This window comes from Mustelus asterias, chromosome 21, assembly GCF_964213995.1.
Source record: "Mustelus asterias chromosome 21, sMusAst1.hap1.1, whole genome shotgun sequence".
Lineage (NCBI taxonomy): Eukaryota > Metazoa > Chordata > Chondrichthyes > Carcharhiniformes > Triakidae > Mustelus > Mustelus asterias.
In genome coordinates, this window is record NC_135821.1 from 44,325,066 (window position 1) to 44,343,313 (window position 18,248).

The 18,248-nt window shown below is 44.3% G+C and overlaps 1 protein-coding gene across 1 annotated transcript in view; it reads left to right on the forward strand.

Annotated features, from left to right (window-relative positions):
- Positions 1 to 18,248, forward strand: part of angpt2b (angiopoietin 2b) — a 237,144-nt gene that overhangs the window by 136,873 nt on the left and 82,023 nt on the right. The gene's annotated exons all lie outside the window — the stretch shown is intronic.

The following is an 18,248-nucleotide window of genomic DNA, read 5'->3' on the forward strand; positions in this document are numbered from 1 at the left end:
TTCACAAAATGGTCAGTTGGCTCCTTGGTGTCAGTCAGAGCTTGTGGGTTCAAACTGAATTTCAGGATTTGAGCACATGACCTGGGCTAACAGCTTGGGGCTGCGTTGTCGACAGTGCCATGTTTTAGAATAAAGGTTTGATCAATGTGATCTAGTTGTTTGGAAAGCCCAATGCACTATTTGCAGAAGAACAGGAAAGCTCCACTGTGTAGGTAAAGTGCATCCCCGCCACCACCCCCGCGCTCCCCGCGCCCCCCCCCCCCCCCCCACCCCCGCCGCCCCCCCGCAAATATGAAATAAGAACAGAAACACTTAACAGGTTCAGTCATAAATGAACAAGCTAAGAATCAAAATGTGGATCCTTCATCAGAACTATAAAATATACAAATGAACAAATTTTTGAAAGGAACAGAAAAATAATGGGGGTTTTATAGGTGTTCTGTTCATTTTTAAATATTTGTTGCAATTGCAATGATTGGAGACCACCAGCTAGTATGATGAGTGGCACAGTGGCACAGTGGCACTGCTGCCTCACAGCTCCAGGGACCCACCTTCAATTCCGGCCTTGGGTCACTGTCTGTGTGGAGTCTGCACGTTTTCCCCGTGTCTGTGTGGGTTTCCTCCGGGTGCTCCGGTTTCCTCCCACAATCCAAAGATGTGCAGGTTAGGTGGATTGGTCGTGCTAAATGCGTGGGGTTACAGGGACGGGAGGGCCTGGGGTAAGATGCTTTTCGGAGTGTCCGTGCAGACTGATTGGCCTCCTTCCGCACTGTAGGTATTCTATAACAAACTATAACAGTTTATTTATGAGCAGATAAATATACAAAGTGCTTTCACAATGTTAACACTTCCAGCTCTAGAACCTACTCTGGCTGCAAAAGCCCGTGTTCTGCATCGTGACCCCCGCTCTCATTCCCCATTGAGCAATTGTGTCACATGACCCTCCCTACGTACGCCCCTTAAAGGGAGCAGTCACTACAATACTGTTAACCAGATTGTCTTCCTGTTCTGATGAAGGGCTCACACCTGAAATGTTAACTTCTGCTGACCTTCCAGTGTTTTTGGGTTCCCAGGTTTCATGGCCAATAATTATCCCTTGCTGAAACAAGAAAAACCCAGTTTTTGTTTTAGTCATTTATCTCATTTTTATTTTAGTGTGGGGGTAGGGGGAGAAACGGGGGTTGGGGGGTGGTGGAGGGACTGCTGTGAACATATTAGCTGCTGTGTCAAGGAAATAGCAGTGACTGCACTTCAAAAGTAACTCACCGGCTGCGAGACATCTTGGATAGATGAAAAAGCTCGCCATAAATATTGGAGGATAATCCCACCCAGTCTGAGGGAAAATGGGCGAGTTGGTTGTGTTAGGTCACTTTCCATACAGCAGGGGATGAACAGTGAGCATATGTTTTCTGTTTGGTGTGAGTCTATCCTTCGCTCTGCAGGAGTGTGCAGGGGGATTTGCGAGAGTTGATCTGAAAGTCCTCCAGAAAAACTTGCTGAAGATGCAGACTAGTTAATCATTTCCTAGCTTCAGCAGAGTCTATTTAAGTGCAGCTGCACAATCCACATAGTTGTGGTTGGAGGAGTCAAGTTGGAGGTATAGACTATTTTCTAAATGGGGAAATGCTTTGGAAACCAGAAACACAAAGGAACTTTGAAGTCCTTATTCAAGATTCTCTTAAGGTTAACGTGCATGTTCAGTCGGCAGTTAGGAAGGCAAATGCAATGTTAGCATTCATGTCAAGAGGGCTAGAATACAAGAGCAGGGATGTACTTCTGAGGCTGTATAGGCTCTGGTCAGACCCCATTTGGAGTATTGTGAGCAGTTTTGGGCCCCGTATTTAAGAAAGGATGTGCTGGCCTTGGAAAGGGTCCAGAAGAGGTTCACAAGAATGATCCCTGGAATGAAGAGCTTGCCATATGAGGAATGGTTGAGGACTCTGGGTCTGTACTCATTGGAGTTTAGAAGGATGAAGTGGGATCTTAGTGAAACTTACAGGATACTGCGAGGCCTAGATAGAGTGGATGTGGAGAGGATGTTTCCACTGGTAGGAAAAACTAGAACCTGAGGGCACAACCTCAGGCTAAAGGGATGATCCTTTAAAACAGAGATGAGGAGGAATTTCTTCAGCCAGAGAGTGGTGAATCTGTGGAACTCTTTGCTGCAGAAGGCTGTGGAGGCCAGGTCATTGAGTGTCTTTGAGACAGAGATAGATAGGTTCTTGATTAATAAGGGAATCAAGGGTTATGAGAAAAAGGCAGGAGAATGGGGATGAGAAAAATATCAGCCACGATTGAATGGCGGAGCAGACTCGATGGGCCGAGTGGCCTAATTCTGCTCCTATGTATTATGGTCTTATGGTTTGAATGGTGGCAGTAAAGAGTTTTATATTCGTATGTACATTTCTGGTGTATTTTGCAGTATCTTCTGATTAGATCCCAGGTGCTATGAATAAATGATCACCCTGCGAGAATAGCTGTTTGACAAATGTTTTCATTATTTTCAAAATATGTGCTTTTTCTTCTTAGTGTCATACATAAAGGAAGTGCCCAGTGATCCTATATACAGTTCACACCAGCAGTGTGTCAGTTACCAATTCTAAGTCAAGGTTTTTCTACTGTGGCAGAACATTCTACCCATGAAAGCATCCAACATTAGTTACAAAATGCAATGACCTTGATAGGAATGGGGAGGCAGGAAAGGTGCAGGAGTGCCCAGTTTTTACATTTCTACAGATGCACCACAGAAAGCATCCTTTCTGGATGTATCACAGCTTGGTATGGCTCTGCTCTGTCCAAGACCGCAAGAAACAACAAAGGGTTGTGCATGTAGCCCAGCCCATCAGGCAAACCAGCCTCCCATCCATTGACTCCGTCTGCAATTCCTGCTGCCTCAGAAAAGCAACCAGCATAATCAAGGACCCCATGCACCCCGGACATACTCTCTTCCACCTTCTTCCATCGGGAAAAAGATACAAAAGTCTGAGATCACTTACCAATAGTCTCAAAAGCAGCTCTTCCCTGCTCCAAGAGACTTTTGAATGGATCTACCAAATACAAATTGATCTTTCTCTGCACCCTAGCTATGATTGTAACACTACATTCTGCACCCTCTCCTTTCCTCCTCCCCTATGTACTCTACGGACGGTATACTTTGTCTGTGTAGCACGTAAGAAACAATGCTTTTCACTGTCTCCCATTACGTGTGACAATAATAAGTCAAATTAAATCAAATCAGTAGCAGGTGGTGAACCGAGCAAAACCAAGGTGTAGGTTGGCATATCAATGCAACAAAGCAACACTTGGCCAGAATGATTGTCTAGCTGGGCGGTAGCAGGAGGCCACATTGGGGAATCTGAGTGTTCAGACCACAGCAATCAGTGAACAATGGGTGCATGACATCAGCAGCAGGATGAACCTGTAACAGAGAATGTAGAGGGCATCTGATCAAGTGAAGTCCAAGGTTTCCTTCGGTAGTCCATGGCAGTTCCCTTTCCTCTACTTGCCCACAGTGAAGTCCAAAATATAATTTTAAAATATAACTTCAAAACATGCCTTCCTGCCTAAGCAGACTTCTAAAGGGGTTCCCTGATGAGGCACAGCACATCTCTGAGTTGTTGGACTCAATCTGTACAATTACAGAGGTCTCTGCTGCCTTCCTCCATGTATTCTACTCACCTACTCAAAAGAACAGTTCAATCAACATGTGGGAAGTAAATGGGAGTAATGAGGGTTCATGAGATGCTTTATTTTAACTATTCCTTGGCTCAGTTTCTATCAACTGGGTAAAATGTGTACGCTACATAGATCAGCATTTATTTCACAAAATCAACTTCTGATAAAATATAAAGTACTCATGATTGTGTTATGTTGTCACTGTTGGATACAAGGTCATTTCTCATTAAGGACATTGGGTGTAAATTCAGAGCAACCTTGAGAACATGTTTAGTCACTAAATGGAATTAAGTTTTATATGAGTAATCTTACTGGAAATGATGTCAAGGCAAACTCACAGGTGTCATTATCACGCTTGAAGTTTATTTATTAATGTCACAAGTTAGGCTTACATTAACACTGCAATGAAGTTACTGTGAAAATCCCCTAATCGCTACACTCTGGCACCTCTTCGGGTAGTCATGATGTGGAGATGCCGGCGTTGGACTGGGGTAAGTCAGACGAAGGAGCTGTGCTCCGAAAGCTTATGGTATTTGCTACCAAATAAACCTGTTGGACTTTAACCTGGTGTTGTGAGACTTCTTACCTCTTCAGGTATACAGAGGGAGAATTTAGCGTGGCCAATGTATCTAACAGTACATCTTTCGGACTGTGGGAGGAAATTGGAGAACCCAGAGGAAGCCCATGCTGACACGGGGAGAACATGGGCGGCATGGTGGCACAGTGGGTTAGCACTGCTGCCTCACAGTGTCAGGGACCCGGGTTCGATTCCCAGTTTGGGTCACTGTCTGTGTGGAGTTTGCATGTTCTCCCGTGTCTGCATGGGTTTCCTCTGGGTGCTCCAGTCTCCTCCCACAGTCTGGAAAATGTGCTGGTTGGGTGCACTGACCCGAACAGGCGCTGGAGTGTGGTGACTAGGAGAATTTCACAGTAACTTAATTGCAGTGTTAATGTAAGCCCTACTTTGTGACTAATAAATAAACTTTACTTTACATGCAGACTCCGCACAGACAGTGACCCAAGCTGAGAATTGAACCCAGGTCCCTGGAGCTGTGAGGCAGCAATGCTAGCCACTGTGCCACCGTGCCAGACCAAGGAGGAATAAAGGGGATCTCAGGGGTTAATGAGAATGGGAAAAAATAAGGTAATTAACATCAACAGAGAAAAAGCACTGGAGGAACTGAAGGGACTAAATAATTCTGCAAAATCTCCAGAACCTGATGGCACTACATCCTGGGATTCTAAAAGAGATAACTGCAGAGATAACGGATGCCCTGGCTATGATTTTCCTAAATCCCGTAGAATTTGTCCAGCAGGTTGGAAGTTACCAAATTGTTATAGGGAGAAAGGGATTTAATTTAAACAGCCCTGATTTCTCCTCACACCACACAACCATAAACAAAAGCTGGTGTTGACTTTTAATTTCCCCCTTTATCAGTGGTGGTGCGTTTCCCAACCCCTCAGTTTGATGTGATCCAATTTTCTACAAGTAACTCCACAGTAAACTCGAAATAGGGTGAACTCAGAAGATGCATTCATTCACACACACACTCAACATGCAGGGTGAGGCCATTGCTACGCAGCCCTCGGTGCATCCGTTCATTAAAAAAGGAATAGAGAAATAAAGAGGTACAGAGCAAAGATCACAGAACAAAGATTTAATGTTTCATGTGAGTCCAGAGTTCCAAATCAAAGCCAATGCTTTATTCTTTCACAAAGTTGGTAGATTGAAGACTGATGAATACTGTGGCTACCAGAGCACATCAACGGTTACGCACGGTGGTTAGCGCTGCTGCCTCACAGTGCCAGGGACCCGGGTTCAATTCCGGCCTTAGATGACTGTGTGAAGTTTGCACATTCCCCTCGGTTTTCTCCGGGTGCTCCGGTTTCCTCCCACAATTCTAAAATGTGCAGGTTATGTGGATTGGCCATGTTAAATTGTTCCTTAGTGTCAGGGGGACTAGCAAAGGTAAATACATGGGGTTACAGGGATAGGGCCTGGGTGGGGTTGTTGTTGGTGCAAGCTCGATGGGCCAAATGGCCTCTTTCTGCACTGCAGGCATTCTATGACTATGATTTTATGAATCCTGCAGTGAGTAACTCCCCTCCTGACTCCATAAAGCTTGTCCACCATCTACAAGGCACAAGTCAGGAGTGTGATGGACTACTCTCCATTTGTCTGGATGAGTGGTGCTCCATCAACACTCAAAGGCTTGACACCATACAAGACAAAGCAGCACGCTTGATTGCTACACCTACCAAAGACATTCAATCCCTCCACCACCGGTAGCAGCAGTGCGTAATATCTACAAGATGCACTGCAGGAACTCACCACCATTCCTTAAGCAGCACATTCCAAGTCCACGACAACTACCATCTAAGACAAAGGCAGCCGATACCTGGGAACACCCCGACCTAGAAGATCCCCTCCAAGCCCCTCACCATCCTGACTTGAAAATAGCCTTTCCTTCACTGTCGCTGGGACAAAATCTGGAGCTCCCTCCCTAAAAGCACTGTGGGTGTATGTACACCTCAGGGACTGCAACAGTTCAAGAAGGTAGCTCACCACCAGCTCAAAGGTAACTAGAGATGGGCAATAAACATGCTGGTCCAGCCAATGATGCCCACATCCTGAAAAATAGTTTTTAAAAGTATATATTATTTTAACAGGTGTGAACCTCGTAAACGTTCAGAGATGTGTATTCATACTCGGAACACAAAAAACCAGCACGCAGGTGCAGCGAGCAATTAGGAAAATCAATGCCATGTTGGCATTTATTGCATGGGGATTGGAATACAAGAACAAAGAGTTCTTGCTACAATTGTACAGGGCTTTGGTGAGAGCACACCTGAAATACTGTGTGATGTTTTGGTCTTAAAGTTCAAGTTTATTTATTAGTCACAAGTAGGCTGACATTAACACTGCAATGAAGATATTGTGAAAAGTCCCCTAGTTGCCATACTCCGGCGCCCGTTCAGCAACACTCAGGGAAAATTTAGCATGGCCAATTCCACCTGACCAGCACATTTTTCGGATTGTGGGATGAAACCAGAGGACCTGGAGGAAACCCATGCAGACACGGAGAGAACGTGCAAACTCCACACGGATAGTGACGCATGCTGGGAATCGAAACCAGGTTCCTGGTACAGTGAGGCAGCAGTGCTAACCACTGTGCCACCATGTCTTCATATTGAAGGAAGGATATACTTGCACTGGTGGGAGTAGCAAAGGTTCACTCGATTGGTCCCTGGGATGAGAGGGATTTTTTTTAATGATGAGTAAAATGAGTCTATATTTTCTGGAGTTTAGAAGAATGCGAGGTGATCTCACTGAAATATTCAACATTATAAAAGGGCTTGACAGGATAGATACTGACATGGGGCACTAATTTCAGGATAAGAGGTTGACTGTTTAGGACTGAGATGAGAGAAATGTCTTCACTCAAAGGGTTGTGAATCTTTAGAATTCTCTACCTTAGACAGTTGTGCATGCGTCACTGTTGAATATATTTAAGGCTGGGATGGACAGACATTTGGGCTGGGAATTTATGACACCTCTCGGGCAAGGCTCCTAAAATCCCGCCCGAGGCCAACGGAGAATTTTATTCTGCGAGCCTCGCTTGCCCCAACTCCGGGGTGGGTGAGGCGGTAAAATTCCGGCCTTGGTGTGTCAAGGAATGAAAGGGCAGAATTGTCCACGTGTCCTGTGGCGTGTTTCATGGCGGCAGAGGTGGCTCAGCATTGGCCAGTGACAGGATCTTCTGATCCACCACTGTAAACAGGGTTTCCCATTCTATGTACCTCCTGCCTCTGAGAAACTCATGGTGGGAATTCAGCCATCATGGGATATGGGGAACAGGCGGAAAAGAATCGAAGCCCAAGGTCTGCTTTGACCACATTCAATGGTGGAACCAGGCTCAATCAGCCTTACTGTCTGTGGTGAACCATCGTTGGTTCCCACGAGGTAGTACTGAGCCAGGGTCTGGCCAGTACTACGAGTATGTATATATGTTGCTGTTGGGGTTAGGGATGGGTTGTTCTACTTGTTGCTGTTGGGGTTAGGGTTGGGCTGTTACACCTGTATTATAGTTATTATGGTACATCCCAGTCGGGCTCCACCTCCTGGGAGAGGTATAAAGGTCACTGCTCTGTCTGGGACCCCTCAGTCTGGGATCGTGTACTATACATGATAGCTTCGTTGTAATAGTAAATAAAAGCCTTTATTTCCTTGAGCATCTCAAGCCTCGTGTGTGATAACGCGCATCACTGTCTTCACTTGCTCTTATTGAGTCACTTGTAGGCCAGACCAAGTAGGGTTGGCAGATATCCCTCCCGAAAGGGCTTTTTGGAATAAAAAGGCTTTTAATGACAACTGATGGTAGTTTCATGGTCACCATTATTGAGACTAACTTTCATTTTCAAATTTTATTAATTAAATTTAAATTCCACCAGCTGTCATAGTATCATAGACTCTTACAGTGCAGAAGGAGGCCATTCGGCCCATCGAGTCTGCACCGACCAAAATCCCACTCAGGCCCTCTCCCCATGCATTTACCCTAGCTAGTTCCCTGACACTAAGGGGCAATTTAGCATGGCCAATCCACCTAATAAGCTACGCACATCTTTGAACTGTCACAGTAGGATTTGAACCCATGTCTCTGGAGCATAAGCCTGGGTCTACTAAATTACTCACCCTATGGCATTACTGCCAGACCACCATCTCCCCTCGTGTAGAAATGTGGAAAGGAATGTGTTAATCTTCTTATGAGTTGGATCTTTTATCAAACTGAGTGATACCTGAATACAAAGCGTTGTATTGAAATGCGTCAAGAATTCAGGTTAACCTTCGAATCATGTCATTTGTAGAGAAGATGAGCAGATTGGCTTTCAATGTCACGACACTATTCATTACAGAGGAACAGGAATAGACCATTCAGTTCCTCCAGCCTGCTCTGCCATTCAATTAGAATGTGGCTGAAAGGCACCTTAGCTCCATTTACTCACCCTTGCCTCATATCCACTTTTATCCTTGTCCAGCAAGAGTCCATCTATCTCAGTCTTGAAAACTTCAGTATCCACAGTTGGAGAGAATGTGAGATTTCTGTCATCCTTAATTTGGAAAAAGGAGTTTTGCCAATCTTTGCTCCAGAGTGGCATTGGTTTAATTTTAAGATTATCCTGGGCTTTGCGGTAGAAATAACAGTGTAGCCATCACCGCTCACATTCCCAAGGCGTAAATCAGATAGCAACTTCCAGCGTCTGCTCATGTCGAAAGTTATTGTTGGATTTGCCCTACCCCTCCACAATCTTCATTAAACCATAGAACATAGAACAGTACAGCACAGGAACAGGCCCTTCGGGTCCACAATGTTGTGCCGAACATGACACCAAATTAAACTAAGCCCTTCTGCCTGTCCTTGGTCCAAACCCCTCTATTTCTTATATATTCATGTGCTTGTCTAAAATCCTCTTTAATGCCCCTATCATATCTGCCTGCGCCACGACATCTGGCAGTGCATTCCAGACACCTACCACCTGTGTAAAATAACTTGCCCCTCACATCTCCTTTGAACTTTCCCGCTAAAGTGCATGCCCCTTGGTATTAGATACTTCAACTCTGGGAAAAATATTCTGACTGTCAACACTATCTATGCCTCTCTTAATTTTATAGACTTCTGTCAGGTCTCCCCGCAGCCTCTGTCGCTCCAGAGAAAACAACCCCAGTTTGTCCAGCCTCTCCTAATAGCTCATAGCCTCTAACCCAGGCAGCATCCTGGTAAACCTCTTCTGCACCCTCTCCAAAGCTTCCACATCTTTACTGTAATGTGGCGACCAGAATTGAACACAATACTCTTAAGTGCAGCCCAACCAAAGTTTTATAAATGACATCATAACTCTTGTACTCAATGCCCCGACCAATAAAGGCAAGCATGCCATATGCCTTCTTTTCCCCATCTACTTGTGTGGCCACTTTCAGGGAGCAATGGACTTGAACCCCAAGATCCCTCTGTACATCAATGCTGTTCGGGGTCCTGCCATTAATTATATACTTACCCTTAACATTTGACCTCCCAAAGTGCAGCACCTCACACTTTCCCAGATTAAACTCCATCTGCTATTTCTCTGCCCATATCAGTAGCTGATCTATATCCCGCTGCATCCTTTGACAACCTATTTTTGTGCCGTCTGCAAACTTACTAACCCACCGACCTACATTTTCATCCAAGTCAGTACCTCACTGAGGGGCTCAGCATTCAAATATGTGAAGGACATGAGGTTGTGATACCTACACCCTCACTAAACACAACAGAAATGGTTGGGGCTTGTCTTTATAAGTGTAAATTAAGAAAGGTGTAAGACGCAGCAATGAGTAACAAGCAATGTCTCCATCATTAGAAATTTACTTTTACAAATCTGAACTCATAATTTTTCCAATTTTAATTACAGTTGGAGATATAAAGAAATATATTAAAAGAGAAATGGTGAACCATTTCTAATATTTTCTGTCTCATATCTCTCCTTTAATCTCTTCTTTATTATCCTCTCTATTTTTGTTTTCTCTATATGATTTTACATTGAATTTAATATTTGAACTCATACTCTTGGCTTTAAACCCTGTGTGGCACAGAAAGGATTACGCAATCTGATTGGTTGAAGAGGCACAATATTTCTTATGTTATAACTCAGGTCAGAAGCTTTTATGAAGTCCAACTGGATCAAAAGTTTTGAACTTTGAATTTGGCTAGGGTAAGAATGATGTGCTCCACGTCAGGTATGATTCAAATGACCCACTAGGGAGCTTTTATCAAACAAAGTTTATTTAAGAATATAGTTAGCATGTATAGAAAGAAAATTAGCAATGACTTTTGTCAGTTACAAACAAAACAACCAAGATAATGTATAACCCTTAACAAATATATATATAAAATGTTCCAATCAAACAAAACTTCCCATAGACAAAACCATTTCCACAGATTTAGCACAGTAAGAACTTATACTCACATGATGCCGGAACCTAGTCCTTTGGTTGAAGAATTGAAACCCTGAGTTCTCAGCCTTGTAACTTCTAGCAGCCCTCTGGATATATCCAGAACAGTTTGAAGTCAGAACAGCTTCCCAGAACACCAGGAAGACTTTCTGGTCAAGTCACCTACAGCAGATTTTCTACTCCAGGCAGGCAATAAGCCTTGCTTTCAGCTAACCAGCAGAATTTCCAAAACCTGGGAGAGAAATAAATATTAATTTTCCGCTTGATGTCCTTTCTAAAACTAAAACTGTAGCCAGCCAAACAGAAAATGAAACCTTAAATCCTCGATGAAGGAAAAACAATATTGTCCAAAAACACATGACCTGCCAACCAGTTTTCTTCCTAACAATGCAGGGTCATAGAAATCCCAGAGTAAAAATAAATAATCCCATTTAAGCCATTGAAGTAGCAATAAAAGGACTTCTACAGACAGCCCAACAATAACGAGAGCTGAGGCTGTGAGAGCTGCAGAGAACATGATTTAAAAGAAAAACACCTCTTAAAGGTACACTAATGTCACACTTACCCTGCAAAACCAGGGCAAATTTTCGTGTGGGCATCAGAGACTTTAGTTTGCCATCTGGAGAAGCAGCAAGAGCCCCATGTTGCCTCTTCATGGGAAGATCTGTTATATTAAGTGCCAATCAGGCACATAACTGTATAGTGGCTGGTTTTTCCTCAGTCGAAGGCCATGGAAGTTATGTCCTCTATGGTTAACTGGCTCACAACTCGCAAGGCTGGCGGTAATTCACTCAGCCAAGATCCAGGACTACCAAGGCACTCAGACCACAGATAAGAGATGGCGGGAGGGGTATTGCAGAATGGGAGTCGTGGCGAGGGATTCAGAAGCAAGGATATGTGTAGTAGTTGGCCCCTTTAAGAAGCATACATCATGTGTCATGTGACCCCATTGCCCAATGGGGAATGAGCGCAGGGAACTCGGTGCAGAGCACAAAAAGGATACTCCCAGATAGGAAAAGAAGACCTAGCTGTTATCTTTGGCAACAAGAAGTTTCATCAATATATTTACGAGATACATTTTACGACTATCACAGACCATAAGCTGTTTTTAGGGCTTTTCAAGGAAGATCAATTGCTTTTGTGAGAATACAGCATTGGGCACCATTCCTGTTGGCTTAGGAATATTCTTTTGAATATCGGCCAGGGGCTCACATAGCCAATGCAGATGTCTTAAGTCATCTCCCGTTACCTGAAAGCAGGCCGCCCCTTCTAGTACCACAAGAGATTGTAATGGCTTTAAACTTTCTGGACTCTTTACCTGTAACAGCACAACAAAGTAAGTACTGGGCCCACAGAGACCCACTGTCATCGAAGATTAAACATATGATGCTGATGGATGGCGGAATGAGAGAGCTTCAGAGGAAATGAAGCCTTATCAGATCAGGAAGCTTGAGCTCTTATCCTTTGGGGAGCGAGAATGGTTGCCCCCATACCAGGAAGAGAGTTAGTGCTTGAAGAATTGCATAGTGCCCACCCGGGCATGTCACAGATGAAGATGCGAGTGAGAAGCAATATCTCATGGCCTTGCATCGATGCTGATATAGAAAGGGTTGTCATATAATGTGACCAGTTCCAGCAAACGCTACCAGCTACAGCCCCCTGCACCCGTGGAAATGGCCAGGTCGGCCATAAGTAAGAGTTCACGTGGATTCCAACTTCATATGCCAAGGTAGGGAAACTGCGCCAATCTTTCTCCACCCATGGCATACCAGAAGTATCTGTCTCAGACAACGGAATGGCGTTCACAAGGGCTAAATTCCACAGGTTCATGACATCTAATGGTGTAAAACAAATCTGAACTCCACCATATCACCCCTCTTCAAATGGCTTGGCTGAAAGCGTAGTTCAGACTTTCAAGATTGGTGTGAAGAAGCAAACATTTGTGTCACTAGAAACTAACATAGCGATAGAACCACACCACATACCACAAGTGGAATAGCTGCAGCGAAGCTGCTGATGGGCCGATGCTGGAGCCTGGTAGTTCCAAATTTGGCGGGGAGGGTGGAGAGGAGGCAGAGTTGTCAAAAAATGAACCATGATTTGTCAAAAATGATAAGAGTATTTGAGATAGACGATCAGTTTTTGTGAAGGAGTTTGGAAGTGGACCACATTCAATCTCAGGAGTTGTGATGGCCAGGATGGGGCCACTGTCTTATGAGGTGAAAGTGCATGACAAGTTAGTGAAGAAACACATCGATCATTTGAGGAGGTGGGAGCCACCCCAAGAGTCAGTGTTACTGCCTGATCTAATTGTGCTAGCAAGTAGTGTTGTTGTTTCGCCGAGGGATGAAGTGGTTGATCAGCCAGGGGCAGGCCTCCCATGAAACTGGGAGGAATGGTGGAAAGAGAGGCACAGATTCCAGAGGAGAGTCCCAGTGATACAGGTCCAAGCAAAAACTGGAAATAACCCTCATAGATGTTGCTTTCTGGGCTTCTGCTGTGAGGATACCAGCAACAGAAGGATGAGTCACTTAAGTGGACATTAATTGCCAAATTAAGGGGCTTAATTGGTGATGGCTCAGGAAGGCCATGGAATCCCACATATTAAATGCCTAACCCCTTTCACCTGCTACCAAACTCACCATGGGAGAGGGCATTAAATGTTGCCACAAGTCCCAGATTCCTTACTGAGAGCACTGCATTGAACCAGTCCCCCAGATTACCATGATTTGCTGTGTCAAAGCCCATATAATGTTGATGGATAACTGTATGCCTACAGCCTCCAGCAGTGAAAGGACAGCGAGTGCTGCCCTTTTACTGTTGACCAAGCAGTGGCACAGTGGTGCTATGAGCACTGTTGCCTCATAGCACCAGGGACCCAGGTTCACTTCCTGGTATGGGTTACTGTCTGCGCGGAATCTGCATGTTCTCTTCGTGTCTGTGTGGGTTACCTCTGGGTGCTTTGGTTTCCTCACAGAGTCCAAAAGGTGTGTTGGTTAGGTGCGTTGGCCATGCTAAATTCTCCCTCAGTGTAACTGAACAGGTGCCGGAGTGTGGCGACTAGGGGATTTTCACAGTAACTTCATTGAAGTGTTAATGTAAGCCTCCATGTGACATTAATAAATAAACATTAAAACTGACCTCTAAAAACAGACTTGTATGCCCCTTTATTGTTGATTTGTCCAACAGAGGAAATAGTTTCACCACAGTGAATATAGTTTCTATCTTTAAAAAATACTTTCATCTTTAAAAAATACTTAGACCACCTTTTTTTGATTTGTTTGTGGGACATGGGTGTCACTGGCTGGCCAGCATTTATGTCTTGTCTGGAGACAATACACATCTTTTTAGCCTGTCTTGATGCTCTCTCCACTCACATTGTTTTGTTTCTTAAAGACTTGATTCGTTGTAAGAATTCGCATTCCAACCATTATTCATGTAAATTGAGTTTGTGTCTTTATATGCTCTGTTTGTGAACAGAATTCCCACTCACCTGAAGAAGGGGCTTAGAGCTCTGAAAGCTTGTGTGGCTTTTGCTACCAAATAAACCTGTTGGACTTTAACCTGGTGTTGTTAAACTTCTTACAGCATTTATTGCCCATCCCGAGTCACCCTTGGAGGGCAGTTGAGACTCCAGATTGCTGTGACTCTGGAGTCACATGTAGGTCAGACCAGCAGATCTCCTTCCCTAAAGGACATTAGTGAACTGAATGGGTTTTACCGACAATAGTTTCATGGTCATCAGTAGATTCTTAATTCCAGATTTTTTATTATTGAGTTCAAATTCCACCATCTGCTGTGGCGGGATTCGAACCCAGGTCCCCAGAACATTAGCTGAGTATCTGGATTAATAGTCTAGTGATAATACCACAAGGCCATCACCTCCCCTGAATCTGATTAGTCCTCAGTCTATTCAATAGCATTGGCCTAATGATAATATCATGAGATCTTCACCTCTCCCTTGATCTGATTAGCCCTCAGTCTGCTCAATACTATTACAAAGAACAAAGAACAATACAGCACAGGAACAGGCCCTTCGGCCCTCCAAGCCCGCGCCGCTCCCTGGCCCAAACTAGACCATTCTTTTGTATCCCTCCATTCCCACTCCGTTCATATGGCTGTCTAGATAAGTCTTAAACGTTCCCAGTGTGTCCGCCTCCACCACCTTGCCTGGCAGCGCATTCCAGGCCCCCACCACCCTCTGTGTAAAATATGTCCGTCTGATATCTGTGTTAAACCTCCCCCCCTTCACCTTGAACCTATGACCCCTCGTGAACGTCACCACCGACCTGGGGAAAAGCTTTCCACCGTTCACCCTATCTATGCCTTTCATAATTTTATACACCTCTATTAAGTCTCCCCTCATCCTCCGTCTTTCCAGGGAGAACAACCCCAGTTTACCCAATCTCTCCTCATAACTAAGCCCCTCCATACCAGGTAACATCCTGGTAAACCTCCTCTGTACTCTCTCCAAAGCCTCTACGTCCTTCTGGTAGGGTGGCGACCAGAACTGGACGCAGTATTCCAGATGCGGCCGAACCAACGTTCTATACATCTGCAACATCAGACCCCAACTTTTATACTCTATGCCCCGTCCTATAAAGGCAAGCATGCCATATGCCTTCTTCACCACCTTCTCCACCTGTGACGTCACTTTCAAGGATCTGTGGACTTGCACACCCAGGTCCCTCTGCGTATCTACACCCTTTATGGTTCTGCCATTTATCATATAGCTCCTCCCTACATTATTTCTACCAAAATGCATCACTTCGCATTTATCAGGATTGAACTCCATCTGCCATTTCTTTGCCCAAATTTCCAGCCTATCTATATCCTATTGTTACCATTGATTTACTTAAAAGTAAATGTCTCAACTTGCAAAAGCAAATTATAATGAAAAGAGGAACTTCTGTTTTAATATTATGATTTTGAAGATAGCCAAGTGTTAAATGAAGGCTGTCATCCTTCCCTAACTTTCCAAATAGAAGATAGGGAGCCAGCGGCCTCGGGGAACGGGAGGTAGCTGTTGTTCTGAAGTCAATCAATGTTAAGATATCTTGCTGGTGAACAATAGTAACACATTTTATGCTTGATTGATCATTTTTAGTTTCTTTCAAGTGTCAAAATAAGATAGCTGTTCTCTATCAGGTAACAAACAATTGCAAGCCATTATCCTTTGTCAACCATGGTGGTAAACATGTTAACACTTGTTACAAATAAATTATTTGAACGTCAAGAAAATAAAACTTTAACAACCCAGTGACCATCTTCCGTTTTTGTTTCTTAGTCTTCTATTCAACTTGCTTCAATGATTGAAGGAAGAATAAAAGCTCCAGAAGACAATGTGTACCCACTTAAATTCTATTGGGGTGACATTGGGCTATGCTCGTATCAAATTAGCAGCCAATTTTTCTCTGAGTCTGACCTGCTTTCCACTGACGCTCCCAGCACAATTGTTCAAACTCCTTTGTCCACCATTCATTCCCCACTCTCGCTGTTGCTTTTCACTTGGTTTGAAATTAAAAGTCTTAGCAATATTTTCCAAGTCAATGGAAAATAAATAAAACTGTTGCAGCGTATGATGCACGGCTGGAGTAGACTAATTTCATGACCCCCTGCATCCCCTCTTCACCCGCAATGTTTCAGTCAATTTGCACTTTTTAAACAGATAGAATCATAGAATCCCGACAGTGCAGAAGGAGGCCATTTGACACATTGAGCCTGCTCCGACAACATTCCCACCCAAGCCCTATCCCCGTTACCCCATGTATTTACCCTGATAATCTCCCCAACACTAAGGGGCAATGAGGAGGCGATGGCTTAGAGGTATTATCGCTAGACTATTAATCCAGAAGCTCAGCTAATGATCTGGGGATTTGATCAGGTTTGAATCCCGCCATGGCAGACGGTGGAATTTGAATTCAATAAAAATATCTGGAATTAAGAACCCACTGATGACATGAAACCATTTTCGATTGATGGAAAAATACATCTGGTTCACTAATGTCCTTTAGGAAAGGAAATCTGCCATCCCTACTTGGTCTGGCCTACATGTGACTCCAGAGCCACAGCAATGTGGTTGACTCTCAACTGCCTTCTGAAATGGCCTAGCAAGCCACTCAGTTGTATCAGTCACTACTGCAGTGTTTAAATAAGGAGCTCACAATCACATTCTCAAGGTCAACTGGGGACGAGCAATAAATGCTGGCCAGCCAGCGTCTTCCATGTCCTACAAATGAAATAAAAGATTTAGCATGGCCAATCAACCTAACCTACACATCTTTGGAGTGTGGGAGGAAAATAGAGCACCCAGAGGAAACCCACACAGACATGCGGAGAACGTGTAAACTCCACACAGTCAGCTGAGGCTGGAATTGAACCCGGAACCCTGGCGCTGTGAGGTAGCAGTGTGTCACCATGTGTGTCAACCACTGTGTCACCATGCTAATGATTCAGTTTGCTTATCGTGGAACTTATCTTGATTGAAATAATATCTGATTTTCCAGAGCCTTTAAAAAAATTCATTGTTGGGACATGGTCATTGCTGGCTGACCAGCATTAATTACCCATCCCTAGTTGCCTTTGGAGGGCAGTTACAAGTCAACTATATTGCTGTGGCTCTGGAGTCACATGTCGGCCAGACCAGGTAAGGATGGCAGATTTCCTTCCCTAAAGAACATTAGTGAATCAAATGGGTTTTCCTGACAATCAACAATGGTTTATTGGTCATTTGTAGATTCCTAATTCCAGATATTTTTTATTGAATTTAAATCCCACCATCTGCCATGGTGGGATTGAAACCCGGGTCCCCAGAACATTGGCTGAGGTTCTGGATTAATGGTCTAGCAATAATCCCGCTAGACTATTGCCTCCCCGTTGTATATTACTTAACCTGGACAGCAATTGTGGATGTTTTAGCTTGTATGGGTCGAACAATTTGGTTTTCTACCTTTAGAAGTGATAGACAGGAGTCACACAAGTTGGTCGGTATCTCGTGCTGCCCGAGCATGGTAGACAGGAACAGTCGTGGAATGGAATGCTACAACATCACAAGGGTGTCCCAATGTCATTGTTCCGCATTGTGATACTTTGGTCAGAGGGTGTGCACAGAAGTTGGAACCACGCCGGCCAACAATTAAAGGGTCAATTAAGGCCATCTTAAAAGCAACTCACCATGATATTGAGTGACCTGTGCCAATCGGCCAGGCAGCCTTCACATTTTTCATTCATTCTACATCCAGGGTGATACAAAAGACCCACAGAATGTTGGTAAGGTGAGGAATTAGAGTTTTACTGTGAGTTGTTCGGAATTGTGGTAGAGATTGTTTCTGGTATTTTTGTTTGGTGTTTTGGAGAACTCTCTGACTTTTTTGCCATTGGCTGAGAGTTTCTGCAGGAAGGCCTCTGCAGTGAAGAAACCTGGACCACTGTCTGGACAAATAGGGATTGTATAATCTTCTGCAGGACCTCCTCGTCACGAAGAAGGGGATAGGGCCAAAAAAGAGAAGAAGGTAATAGTCTGCACGCACCGTCCTAGAATCAGCCTTATGGATCAAGAGGCGCAGCCAGAAGGGGCGGAGGGTTA